This window comes from Narcine bancroftii, chromosome 7 (assembly GCF_036971445.1).
Source record: "Narcine bancroftii isolate sNarBan1 chromosome 7, sNarBan1.hap1, whole genome shotgun sequence".
NCBI classification, from domain to species: domain Eukaryota; kingdom Metazoa; phylum Chordata; class Chondrichthyes; order Torpediniformes; family Narcinidae; genus Narcine; species Narcine bancroftii.
This window is the reverse complement of record NC_091475.1, coordinates 24,736,121-24,749,553: the sequence shown is the minus strand read 5'-3', so window position 1 is coordinate 24,749,553 and position 13,433 is coordinate 24,736,121. Positions and strand designations below refer to the sequence as shown.

The 13,433-nt window shown below is 43.7% G+C and overlaps 1 protein-coding gene and 1 long non-coding RNA gene across 19 annotated transcripts in view; one reads left to right on the top strand and one right to left on the bottom strand.

Moving 5' to 3' along the window:
• Positions 1 to 13,135, bottom strand: part of LOC138738606 (uncharacterized) — a 36,845-nt gene extending 23,710 nt beyond the window's left edge. Inside the window, exons 1-2 of the long non-coding RNA XR_011341619.1 lie at positions 12,634 to 13,135; positions 4,299 to 4,392 (exon numbers count right to left, since the gene is read on the bottom strand). This is a non-coding gene — a long non-coding RNA (uncharacterized lncRNA). The remainder of the gene's footprint in view (positions 1 to 4,298; positions 4,393 to 12,633) is intronic.
• Positions 1 to 13,433, top strand: part of cadm2b (cell adhesion molecule 2b) — a 1,102,220-nt gene that overhangs the window by 643,438 nt on the left and 445,349 nt on the right. The window lies entirely within an intron of this gene.

Sequence of the window (13,433 nt, the reverse complement as noted above, 5' to 3'; positions counted from 1 at the left end):
TGGAGTGACAATTGCAAATTTCCAGTCCTCTTGAACCATTCCCGTCTCTTGTGATTCCTGAAAGATCACTGCTAATGCATTAACAATCTTTTCAGCTACATCTTTCTGAACCCTGGGGTGTAGTCCATTTGATCAAGGTGACTTATCCACCTTCAGCTTCCCAAGCACCTTCTCCTTAATAATAGTAACAACATTCACTTCTGCTCCCCTCACATTCCCCAGTGCCTTTCACACTGAAGACAGTTACAAAATACTTATTCAGTCATTCACTCTGTACCCCATCACCATTTCTCCAGCGTCATTTTCCAGTGGTCCAATGTTCACTCTTGCCTCTCGCAATCTAGCTGGAAAAGCTTTTTGTATCCTCTTACATTATTAGCTAGCTTACTTTTATATTTCATTTTTTCTCCCTTTTTTTTGATCCACTGAGTTCCTCCACTTAGTCCTTGTTTGATTAAAATTTTCTCCACTTTTAAAATGCCCCACTTGGGATCCACTTCCTTTGATAATATAAACTGCTCCAGGCATACAGCTCCTTGAGATAGCTCTGTTCTCCATTCTTGGCTTGCCTCCCGTTGCCTGAGGCTGCAACTCCTGCTGCTTTTCTGAACCCCTCCTCTCCTCTTCCCCAATCAAGTGCTACTTAAATCGACTCCTTGAACTGGCCATTTAGTCTTCTCCCCTGTAAAGAGTGTCATCGTTTGTTTAATAAAGCTGCAGTGATGTGCTTGGTGCTACATCAGTGCATGTAATTCTGATGACCATCTGTGTACCAGATTTCCCATACCAATGAGCATTTACTCCAGCAGACTCACCCTGCAATCAGTCCATTCCCAGAGACCAGCCTTCATCGCCAAGCCAGCTGCTGCACCAGAAGATATTTATTGTCCAATTCCATCCAATTCACAGAACATAGACCAGCATAGCATAGGAACTGGTCCTTTGGCCCACGTGTCCAACATTATGCACACATTACACTAATACCTTGCTGTTTACACATGATACATATTCAAAATTCAATGATGATGTATCGTTAATATATGTAGAAGTACAATGTACAGATGCTCCAAAAATCCTTACTTGCTGCAACCACACAGGTACATAAATTATACCATCTACATTAGTAAACATTTAAATGACTATAAATGCCCTCTATCTTCTGCATATTCCTGCACCTATTGAGAAGCCTAAAATACTACCATCATGTCTGCTTCCACCAATACCACTAATAGGCTGTCGGGTACCCACCTCTCTCTGTGTTAAAAATCTCGGATCCCCTTGGAACACCACTTATCATGGATTGCTACCCTGAATAATACCCATCCACTATTAGCCTCTGTCTTCTGTGAGCCAGACAATCCCATATCCAAATTATTAATTCACCATGGATCTCATGCACCTATACTTTCTGGATCAGCCTACCATGAGGGACAATTGTCAAATGTCTTACTAAAGTCTATCCACTTCCCTTCTCTCATCCAGCCATCTTTGTCACCTCCTCAAAATACTCAATCAAATTGGTAAGACATGACCTTTCCCTCACAAAGCCATGTTGACTGTCCCTATTCTGACCATGCCTGTCCAAATGTGCAGAAATCCTATCCCCAAATGTCCTCTCCAATAGCTTCCCCACCATGCCCTTCTGTGCCCTTTCCCACCCAACTATTGTCATGCCCCTTCCCCTCTGGTTGCATCCCCCTCCACTCACATTTCCCATGACAGAATTCTTCCCCCTTTTTCCTCAGTCCCACCACCCACCCCCATTTTGGTTCCACCTTATCCCATTAACCCATTATTGTTATCAAATTCCAGCACAACCAGCCTTTGTCTTCACTTTTAAACAACCCCCACAGACCACATCTTCCTCCACACCACCTAACCTATTTGTATCTTGCCTCTCCCTTTGTCTCAGATCTGCCAATCAACCAACTCTGTGCATCAGCCTTCACCAACTTCCTGGTTCACCAATTCCCTATCAGCCACTGTCAAATCCCTCCCACCTGATCCTCATCAAACTGTCTAGTTTATTGTGCACCCTCAGTCTTGAGTGAAACACAAAAGTCTGCAGATGCTGAGATTATAGAAAAAACACATCAAAATACTATAAAAACTCAGTCGGTCTTTACAGGAGGTAAAGATATATAACCTATGTTTGAGGCCTGAGCCCTTCCTTAGGGTATAAGCAAAAGCTTTGCTTCTACCTTGAAGGAGGACTCAGCCCAAAATGTCAGTATTATATCTTTACCTCTTATGGTCACTGCAAAACCAACTGATTTTCTCCAGCATTTCTGTGTGTATTTATCTCAGACTTGATGCTAGGATCTGAATGAATCATTGACCATTCTCTTTCTCCTGCTGATGCTGCTTAGTAGAAAGAATAAGGAGAGACAGTCTGGGCACCTAGTATGTCTTAAGGGGTTTCTATATGTGCCTAAATCCTTGAGACTGACAGATCATGTTGAATCATAAATCCAGTTACATAGCCCAAAGGCAGAGAGTTGTGGGAGGCAACAACTAACAAACTATATCCATTTCTGATCACCACATTAGAGGAATGATGTGAAGGATGGAGAGAGGATGGAGAAGAGATTCAGTGAAATTGATTCAAGGATGAGATATCTCAGCTCCAGAATGAGATTTGAGAAGCTGGAGTTGTTCCCTTGGAGCAAAGGGTGGGAGGAAGCAAGATCTTGACAGAATTGGATAGGCTGGGACTCTTTTCTCTGGAGTGTAGGAGAAGAATCCTTTTAGAGGCTCATAAAATCATGAGGGGCAGAGGAAAGATGGATGGTCACAGTCTTTTTTCCAGTGTAGGGGAGTCTAAAACTAGGTTTAAGCTGAGAAGGAAAAGATTTAAAAGGGACGAGATATATGGTGGTGGATATATGAACAAGCTACCAGAGGAGGTGGTAGGGGACAATTATAATGTTTGAAGACATTTAAATAGGGACATGGTAGGAAATCTTTATAGGGATGTGGGGCAAACTGAGGTAAATAGAAGTAGCGCCAAAAGACATTTAGAATGTTAAGGATGAGTTGGGCTGAAGGGTCTGTTTCTCTGCTGTATTCAGGTCACAAATTGATATCCCAAGGGATGGTCAATGGGGCACGAGCCAAAGGCTTTCTTACACAGTTTCTCTAGAAACAAACAAGAGCATGTTGGTAACTCAAGATACCAATTCTGCAAGATCATCATCTGTAGAAGTCTATTTTCTACTCCTCATTGTTAAAGTTAAGGCATGTAGCATTTAAGAATACTGTCAATTTTACAATTTTTGAGACATTTTAAGTAAACAAATCTTATAACCTGAACAGCTCATAGAGTTGACCAATATTGTGGATCACAACATTGTTAGATCCTTTCAGAAATTATATTCCTGCACAACCCCCAGTCACCTCTTCCCACAGTCTTCCACCCTGTTAGACATGCTTACATCCATCAATATTTTTGCTGCTGCATTAATTATTCTTCTTTCAGGAAGAATTTAAATATTGGAACATCAGTACATGGCAGTTTGTTTGATTCTCAAGCTCTGGAATGCAATGATAAACTGTTGAAATGCATTATTTTACAACACTATAACATCATAGAAAAAAATTGAAAGATATCATTAGCTCATAAAGAATTGGCAAGTTCCTTCCAATGACAAAATTTATCAAAGTACATTGGTCCCTTTGATTCCAATGACAAAAATTATGGACTTGAAAAAATGCACCGAGACCTTCCTCTCCCTCTGGGTACCTGCCTCACCAAGCAAGTGGAAGCAGCTCGAACAAATGTGTTCAACAAACTGTTTCTTTTCAGAGATGTTGTTCAGAAACAGTATCTGAGGCTAAATTAATCCAAACCTTCAGCTTTGATTTGGTTGAGTCTTTCCTTTCCTCCAAATTCTGTTCTTTACCTTTGATCCAATCAGCTTGGATCAAGAATATTGGTTCTGGCAATAAACATATTTATATTCCTAATATTGTTGTCAGTGATATTAGAATAACTTTGTCACAGCAATAAATGAGACTGCATGATAACTAAGCCTTTATATTTTCACTGTTACCACAGTTCAGAGTTTTGATTTATTGCAGCAATAGAAAAAAGCACAACTGTTCCTTTGCTAACGTCTTGTTACATAGAATCCATCCAAATGAATGCTCTGTTAACAAAGGGTAGTCATGGTCAAACCTGTCAATTGATAATGAAGGGCTTTGGCATAATCCCAAATGTTTTCATTGCAGAGGCAGGCATGAGTAAAACAGTATGCTCATCACCATAGAACAGATTTACCAACAACATGCAAACTTACCTACAGGGCTCTAATTTCATGGAAATTCTGATGTCACTAGAGATGGACAACGTAATATGTACAACTGGTTTGCTTCACTATCGTTAGCCTGCACCTGTTGATATAAATTTCATAAAATCAAGATATTTTGAATTAAACCCCATTCTCAGATTATAAATTAGGTAAATGTTGAGAGTCTTGAATTATAAAACCATAAAATATAGGAGTAGAAGTAGGCCATTCAGCCCATCAGGTTTGTTCTATCTTCAACTCCTTTGTTCCATTGTAAATAACACCCATGTAAGCAGTCTTTGCTTAAAACCACAAATCTCCATTCCAGGCAACATCCTGGTGACTGTCCTCTCCACTCTCTCCAGCATAACTGCATTGTTCCTTCAGAGTGGAGACATGAACTGTCCACAGTGCTCTGACTCTTCTTGCATGAACCTCTGCTCTTATATTCTGTGACCTAGGCAATGAAGTCAAATACATTATCCACCTGTCCTGTCCACAATCTCTCTATACACCTCAGTATCTTGTATTCTGCTGTCTTTTTTCCTGACTGCATACTTCTCCTGACTGAGCTCCAATGGCTATTTCCATGTCTATCCAACCAGCCCATTGATTCTTTCCTGTTGCCAAGAAGGTTCTTCATTGGATCATGGAATCATACAAGACCAACATGCTGATTTTGATGCTGACTACACTCATCCCATTTGCACACATTAGGCTGTACCCCTCCACCACTTTCCCATCTGAGGACGTGGCCAAATGCCTTTGAAACACCTTCCTCATTGTTACCACACTGCCACATTTGGTATCATCAGAAAAAATATTAAATTTGACCCCCATATTTATCCAGGAGGTCCTGTCCTAAACTGTGCCAATCTCACTTCATCCATTTCTAAAGTCACCAAAACATGGGGTACCCTTTGCCCTCTGCCACTGAGCTAGCTTCTTAATTACTGTTACTAAAGACTGAAATTTCTGGAAGAACTCAGGAGGTTAGTGAGCATCAGTGGAGCACAGTTAACATATGAGGACAATCTGAAACAGTAACTCTGTTTCCATCTCCAATGATGCTACCTGACTTGCTGAGTGTTTCTGTTTTGTGAAGTAACATTGCAGCTCTATAAAACTCTGGTTAGACCACACTTGGAATATTGTATTTAGTTCTGGTCACCTTATTATAGGAGGGACGAAGAAGCTATGGAGAGGGTGCATGATGTTGCCTGGATTGGAGAATGTGTCTTATGAGGCAAGGTTAACGGAGCTAGGGCTTTTCTCTTTGGAATGAAGAACACTACAGCACAGTACAGGCCCTTCAGCCCTCAATGTTGTGCCAACCTATGTATTCCTTAAAAAAAGTACTAAATCCTCCCTACCCCATAACCATTTTCCTTTCTTCAATCCATGTGCCTGTCTAAAAGCCGCTTTCAGGTGGAATCGCCTGGAGAATGCGGCTCTGGAGCGGTTGCGGGTGTCTGCGAAGGGACGTTCAGGTGGCAGTGCTGAAGGAGGTGTTCTGCCACCTGAAAGGTCCAAAGCGGGGAGAGGTGCCGCGGAGCTGGCTCCTGAGTCCAGGCAGGGGCAGTCATCTGACAGCTCGCCTCCTTGCTGCCTGACAGCCCCCCAGCCCCCTCCTTGCTGCCTGACAGCCCCCTCCCTCCCCACCGGCGCATGACTACGGGGCTGGAGCAGCTGGCATGGGACTACAGGACTGGGGTGGTTGGCATGGGACTACGGGGCTGGAGTGGCCGGCATGGGATTACAGGGCTGGGGCGGCCAGTGGGGGACATCAAGGCCGGGGCAGCCGGCGCAGGACTACAGGGCTGGGTCGACCAGCGCGGGTCTACAGGGCTGGAGTGGCCGACCAGCCCCATAGTCCCCCGCCGACTGCCCCAGCCCGTCGTCCCATGTCTGCTGCTCCAGCCCCGTAATCCCGCACCGAGGGACTGTCAGGCAGTGGGGAGTTGGGTCATCAGCACCCCCCCCCCCCCCCCCCCCGGTAGGCACCTGAAAGCTGCTAGCCACTTTGCCTGGTGCTGCTTTCAGGTGCAACGGGGGACTCTCCAAGCCGGAGAATATACCTAAAGGAGGAGGGTTAGGTAAGAGCTTCTCCTGGCCAGGTTTTCCACTTTCAGGTGGCCACCCAATAGCCGCATTGGCGTAGAATAGGTGGATTTACAATCGGGTATTCTGGCCACCTGAAAGCAGCTTAAGAGTTTATTAAATGCCCCTAATGCTTCAGCCACCAACACCATCCGTGCCAAGGTATTTCAGGCACTCACAAATATCTGTGTTAAAAAAAAAATACCGCTAAGCTTCCCTCCATCACTTTGTACAGATGTCCTCTGGTGTTTACTATTCCACCCTATCTAAGAAGGATGAGCAATGACTTAATAGAGTCTATGAGATTATGAAAGCTATAATTAAGATGGACAGTCAGCGCCTTTTTCCAAGTTAATTGTAGCAAACACCAGAGGACATCTGTACAAATGAGGGGAGGAAAGACTTGGGAAGACGTCAGGGGTAAGTTTTTTACACAGAGACTAGTGGGTACCTGGAATGCATTGCCAGGGGTAGTGGTGGAGGCTGATACAAAGGGACATTCAGAAGACTCTTAGACAGGCACATGAGTGCAAGAAAAATAGAAGGTTATGAGTATGAGTGAGGTAGGTAAGGTTTAGATTGTTGAATAGGTTTATATCAGTCAGCATAACATTATGGGCCGAAAGGCCTGAACTGTGCTGGAATGTTCTATGTTCAGATTTCCAACATCTGCAGCATTTTTGATTTTCTTCATCTTGGATTGCCTGGGTTTTGCTTTTGTAATCAGTCTGTTGTGAGGCGATGTCAGTGTAGCCTCTTTACATCAACTTTAATTTCTTTGCCTCTGAGATTTGTCGATGGCTTTCGAAATAACACTGAGAATGGTATGGAGTTTTGCATCTTTGAAGAATTACACATTTAAGATTTCACCATGAAGTGCTCTGATCTTCCATTCAGTCCTCATCCCCTCTTCCCTGAACAATTTTGTGTTGAAAATCAACAGGGAAGTTGAAGAATGACATTAATAATAAATAACAGCAGCGAGGTTGCAAACCTCCTCTCGGGAACCCATCAACAATGCCGCACGACCCACTTTCTGCAAACACCATCCTGCTCACTTCATCAGCTCTTTTAATTTCAGTATTTCCAGTAAATGGTAAGAAAGGTTTTGTGTAATTTTAAAATCCTGGGAAGGTCAGAAATTGCCATTTATCAGGGTGAGTGTGAAGGTAGAGGGAGTAAGGGTACAGAGGGGGTGGGGGTGAGGGTGAGAGCAGTGGAGGGGGAGGGTAGAGGGGATGAGTGGGAAGACAGAGGAGGTGAAGGTGAGGGTAGAAGGAGGTAAGGGTCTGGACAATAAAGGTGAGAGAGAAGGTAGAGGGGTGAGGGTGAGGATAGGTGTTTGAGGGGGAGGGTGGGGGTGTGAGAGTGCAGACAGTGAGGGTGAGTGGGAGGGTTTAGGGGTAAGGGTGAGGGTAGGTGGGGTGATGGGGCGGGAGGAGGGGTGAGGGGAGAGGAATGTGTGGACAGAGGTGACAGGGAAAATAAAGGGATGTGTGGACAGAAGATGAGGGGGAGGGTGGAGGGATGTGAAGACAGAGCAGGTGAGGAGTAGAGGAATATGTGGACAGAAGAGGTGAAGGGGATGGTAGAGGAATGTGTGGACAGAGGAGAAGAGGGGAAGGGTCAAGGAATGTGTGGACAGAGAAGGTGAGGAAGAGGGTGAGGGATGTGGGGACAGAGGGGGTGAGGGGAAGAGAAGAGGTATGTATGGACAGAGAGGGTGAGGGGGAGGGTAGAGGGATATGTGGACAGAGGGAGTGAGGGGAAGGGTAAAGGGATGTGATGACAGAGGGAGTGAGGGGAAGGGTAAAGGGATGTGATGACAGAGGAGGTGAGAAGGAGGGTAGAGGGATACGTGGACAGAGGGAGTGAGGGGGTGGGTAGAGGGATGTGAGGATAGAGGAGGTGAGAGGAAGGGTAGGACTGGGATTGATTTGGACCTAATGTTGCTCCAGGTCCATTCTGCCAATGTGTGTGGACTCGTCTGGAAGGACTGATCTGGAAGGACTGATCTGGGATCCAGGGTGAGCTGGGTAGTTGGATACAGAATTGATTTGATGATGGGAGACAAGGGAAGGTCATGGCGGGTTGTTATTCAGATTGGAGGCCTGAGACCTATGGGGTACAGCAAGGATTGCTGCTGGGTCCATTGTTGTTTGTCATCTTTATAAATGGTTGGATGAGAATGTAGGTGATATAGAGAGTAAATTAGTTGATGATCCAAAAATTGGAGATCTAGTGGACAGTGAGAAGGGTTGTCTAAATGTAGAATGGAACTAAACCAACTAGCCTTCATTAGTCGGGGTAACAAGTTTGAGTTGTAAGGTTATGTTGCAGCTTTTTCAAACTGTGGTTAGACCACATTTGGAGTGTTGCATTCAGTTCTGGTGACCTCATTAAAGAAAGGGTATAGATGCTTTAGAGGAAGAACAAAGGAAATTTACGTGGATGTTGTCTGGAATGGGGAACATGTTATATGAAGCAAGGTTAGCAGAGCTAGGGCTTTTCTTTTTGAAGCGACAAAGGATGAGAGGTGACTTAATAGGAATGTGTAAGATTATGAGGGGTTTAGAAAGGGTGGACAGCCAGCACCTTTTTCCTGAAGTAACAGTAGCAATTACCAGAGGACATTTGTGGGTGGAGGAAAGTTTAGGGGAGTTGTCAGAGGTAAGGTTTTAAAATAGAGACTAGTGGGTGTCTGGAATGAATTGCCGGGGTGGTGGTGGAGGATGGAACAATAGGGACATTCAAAAGACTCTTAGATAGGCACATGGGTGTAAGAAAAATAGAGGATTATGGGTAGAGAGAAGGATTAGATTGTTATGGAGTAGGTGTACATGGGACATGTGAGCCGAAGGGCTTGTATTGTGCTTTTATGTTCTACTTTCTAACTGGGAAATGGCAGATGGAATTTAAGTGACAAAAGTGAAGTGTTGTATTTGGGAGGTTAACCCAGTGCAGGACTTTCATAGTAAATGGCAGGACCCGATACAGAATCACAGTTTCAGAGCATAGGGTTACAAGGAAAAATGTACTGCAATATTTATCAGTTGTATGGCATGCTGCATTTATCTGTACGTGTGTTATATCTGGATGTGTGTTTGCATGTTTTTGTATCGAGGAATGAAGAACACTGTTCTGTTGGGTTTTACTTGTGCAATCAAATGATAATAAACTTGAACTTGAAAAATCAATTAGCATCAAGCAATGGCAGCAAGAGTGCACTGTGGTGGGGTTCATTCAGAAGTCTGATGGCTGCGGGTCAGAAGCTAACTTTAAGTCTGTTGGTGGGCGATTTCAAACTCTTGAGCCTTCTCCCTCCCTGATGGGAGGAGGGAGAAGAGTGTATTTCCAGAATGTGATGGGACCTTCAGTGTGTCTGTTGCCTTTCCCAGGCAGCAGGAGATGTAAATGGAGTCGATGGAGGGGGAGGGAAGTTTGTGTGATGTTCTGAGCTGCATTCATCACTTTCTTAGCTTCAACTGATCTTGATCAGCGCAGCTCCCATCTCATGCTGTGATGCATCCATCAAGTCTGCTCTCAATGCTGCACCTGTAGATGTTGAGGGTCAGTGGGACATGCCGATCTTCCTCATCTGTTAAGTGAGCAACCCTACCTCTAATCCTAATGGCGGATAGCTCTGATCAAGTTCGCACTCAGTGCTTGCAATTTCTCATTTCTGAGAGTTTCTTCCCGATTGCTCATTATTCAGGAATGGGGATTTTGTCTGCAGTCTCCTATTGTTGGGGCAGAGAATAGTGCAGTCATCCCCCACACAAGCAGGGCCAGTGCCAGACTATTCTGTACCCAGCTGGGCTGAGCCGGAGGGGAGGGGGCCGGGTGGTGCTGACTGGGCTGAGCAGTGGGTATCTGATGTGACGTTCAAAGTATGCCATACTACTTCCTCCCTCCACTTTACCAGATTAACACACGTGCTTATAGTGCATTAGTCAGAACCTCGTCATTCATGACGCAGAGGTGCCGGAGCTAATGGAATCTCTCCTAGGCCTAATGGTAGATAGTGCCAACCCTGCACACGAGGAAGTGAGGTAAAGCCAGCGGGTTCGTGATGTGGAACCCTGGACCAGTGATCTACATACAGGAGTGTATATCTCATTGAATCAGCTGATTCCCTAAAGAAATCTGGAACTGAAAAGCCACGGCGAGTAGAACGCTGCTAATTTAATGAGTGTTTAAAGCCTTTATGCAGTCAGTCCTGATCCTTAGTAGTTCTCTGTGTGTTACCCAGTCCAGGAGGTAGTTAATAGCACTTGCCTTGCCTCCTATTGTCATGCTAACACTTGTGTGAATGGTGGCTTTGTTACCCTATAATGATTTTTAGATAGAATTTGCACAATTTTACTGGTCTGAGGAATGTCTGATACCGTGGCACTGGCCGTTCACATACAACAACCAAACTTTGAAATCTCCATTTCCTTACACAGGTTTAGACAACATAGCAGAATTGCAGTAGTTAAAGAGGTGAGACGTGCAATGCTTGTAATCAATACGCGCTATTCATTAGTCCGTGGTTCGTGGAATGCCTGTAGTTAACTTCAGGGGTCTGGGAGGTAAAATATTGGAACAGTAATGGATCCTCATTCCCGTTCCAACCTTTTTACACAGTATGTGTTCAGGAAAATGGCAATGATTTATTGGAATGTAGCAGATGTGTAAAAAACACAAATGATTATTTTTGTACAATATTTTGATTTTAAGCCTGCATCATCTCTATAAAAATTAGTGATCAAGACTTGGAAAAACCAATTCATTCCAATTCCCTGTTAACAATTCCATTCTTATTTTCCACCCTCTGATCTTGAAGATACGATCTTGTTGCAGTGCCCAATATCCTTTGATACTTTGCCCAGTTTAAGGTTTATACACATAGCTGCCACTTTTGCCTTACCTGAAATCATCAGGGCCTGTCCACCCACTCAACTGGAACCCTGCAGCCTTTCAGCTGTGCTGCCGTAGTCACCAGGAGACAGTTGTGGTACCATAAGTAGCAGTCTTCACCCCTTGCTCTCCCCAACCACTGGCTCCACCATCAGCTCCATTACTGCATCATTCCCAGGGCACATCAATCAAGTGATTCTTCAAATTTAAATGCTTTCCTCATCAATCTGTTTGGCTTTGAATGTTTCATATTAATTATCACAACAGAATTTAATATTTAGAAGCAAATTCCATCATTTGAACAGAACGTCGTCTTCCATGAAGGTGTAGGAAGTGTGATCGCACCCTCAGTACTTAGGTTAAATGTATGTTTGTCACCTTCTGTGCAAACATTAACTGTCGCGTACAGATGCATTCTAAAACAGAACCTTCAGGAGTGAAACATGAAAATCTGCAGACACTCTGATTGTATTAAAATCATGGAAATGCTGGAGGAACTCAGCAGGTCTTGTAGCATCGATAGAAGGTAAAGATATATAATCGGGCCTGAGCCCTCTTCAAGGTATGCGTAAAAAGCAGGCAGGTGTCTGAATTAAAGATCTGGAGAGAAGAAAAGAAAGGGGCGGGGGAGGAGCAAAAACCAACAGATATGTCTGATTATCACCTGCTGGGTTCCTCCAATATTTCTGTGTTTTTACAACCTTCAGGAGGAAATTTACTGTAAATCATATAGATTTATATTGGAGCAGAGAATAAATAGTTTTTCTCTTGAGAAATAAATCATAGTGAGAATATTTTCACTTGCCCATCTTAATTAACATGCCCAGTAACAAAAAGGACTTGAAAAGTGTGGACTTGCATCCTTAGATGTCCTGAGGTCTTTCATTTCTGTATCTTCATTAGGATATGTGAATTGAATGTGTGGGCATTTCTACTCTGTCAAAAACAATCAAAGCTTTTTTGAATTTTTGGACAGGGAATTAGGAGGTCTCATTAAGAAATATTGAGATGTGTTGAGATGAGTAGTGGAAGAGCATTGTGTAATGTTGAGGCTTACTTTCAAGTGAACTTGAAGGGGCTTTGAAGATGAGCTATGTAGCTGGGGTGTATTGATTTTTAGTGTATTGAATTTCTGGTCAGCTTGGTTTATTGGATTTGTTTAATGAATATGCAGCCATGGCACACAACAGTTCATTAACTACAAGCAGTCTTTTTTAATGAAGATTTTTAAAAGTTGAGAAGTGGATATTAAAACACTAGTGTTTTAATAATAATTTTCAGAGTTGTTTGTGTATGCCATGTCAGCAGATGTTGACTGGAACAGGGGTAAAGGATCACTCACTTTTTACATAAAATCCTCATGCTACAAGCATGCCCACTCCAAGCTCACGATCCTTCCTGTGCTAATAGAATATCATCCCATCACATTTTTCTCGAGGCAACAACCGTGAGAAGGAGACAGTTGTCCACCTCTTTGCAGACTGTGGATTTTCTCAGTGTATGTGGAGAAGGATCCAATGGTATTTGTCATAGTTCATCCCCTGCAGCAGCATGACAGAGGATTTTCTGATTTACAAACTGTTCCTGGGGACACACGCAGAGCTAGACATCCAGTACTGCTGGAAGATCATCAACTTGGTGAAAGATGCCCTCCGGTCTGCCTGAAACTTGTTGGTCTTTCAGCACATGGAGATGTCAGTGAGGTAATGGTGCTGACTGGCACATTCCAGCCTGCAGGAGTATGTGCTGAAGGACATATTGAGGCTTGGTGCAAATAATCCAGAGGGGAAGCCCCTCAAACAGCAGAGGTGGGAGTAATCCTGGGGGGAGGGGGTGAAACATTAGTAGCAATGATCCTGTAAATGGTATTGTGACACTCTGAGTGTGAAAACACCTGGCACATGTATATATTTTACATTGCAAATAAAATTTATTTTAAAATAAAAGAAAGCTGATGACACCCACTGTACCATTAAAAGTCCCACCCCGATCCTCTTCAGGAAATAATTGTTTTGTCAGGAGGAATACCATTTTCCAATGTGTGACTAAGGAGTTGCATTGGGGATTCTCAGCAGTTCAGGCAGCATCTGTGGATGTGATGAGTGAGCCAAATGTGTTAGGTTAGTGACCATTCATCAGAAC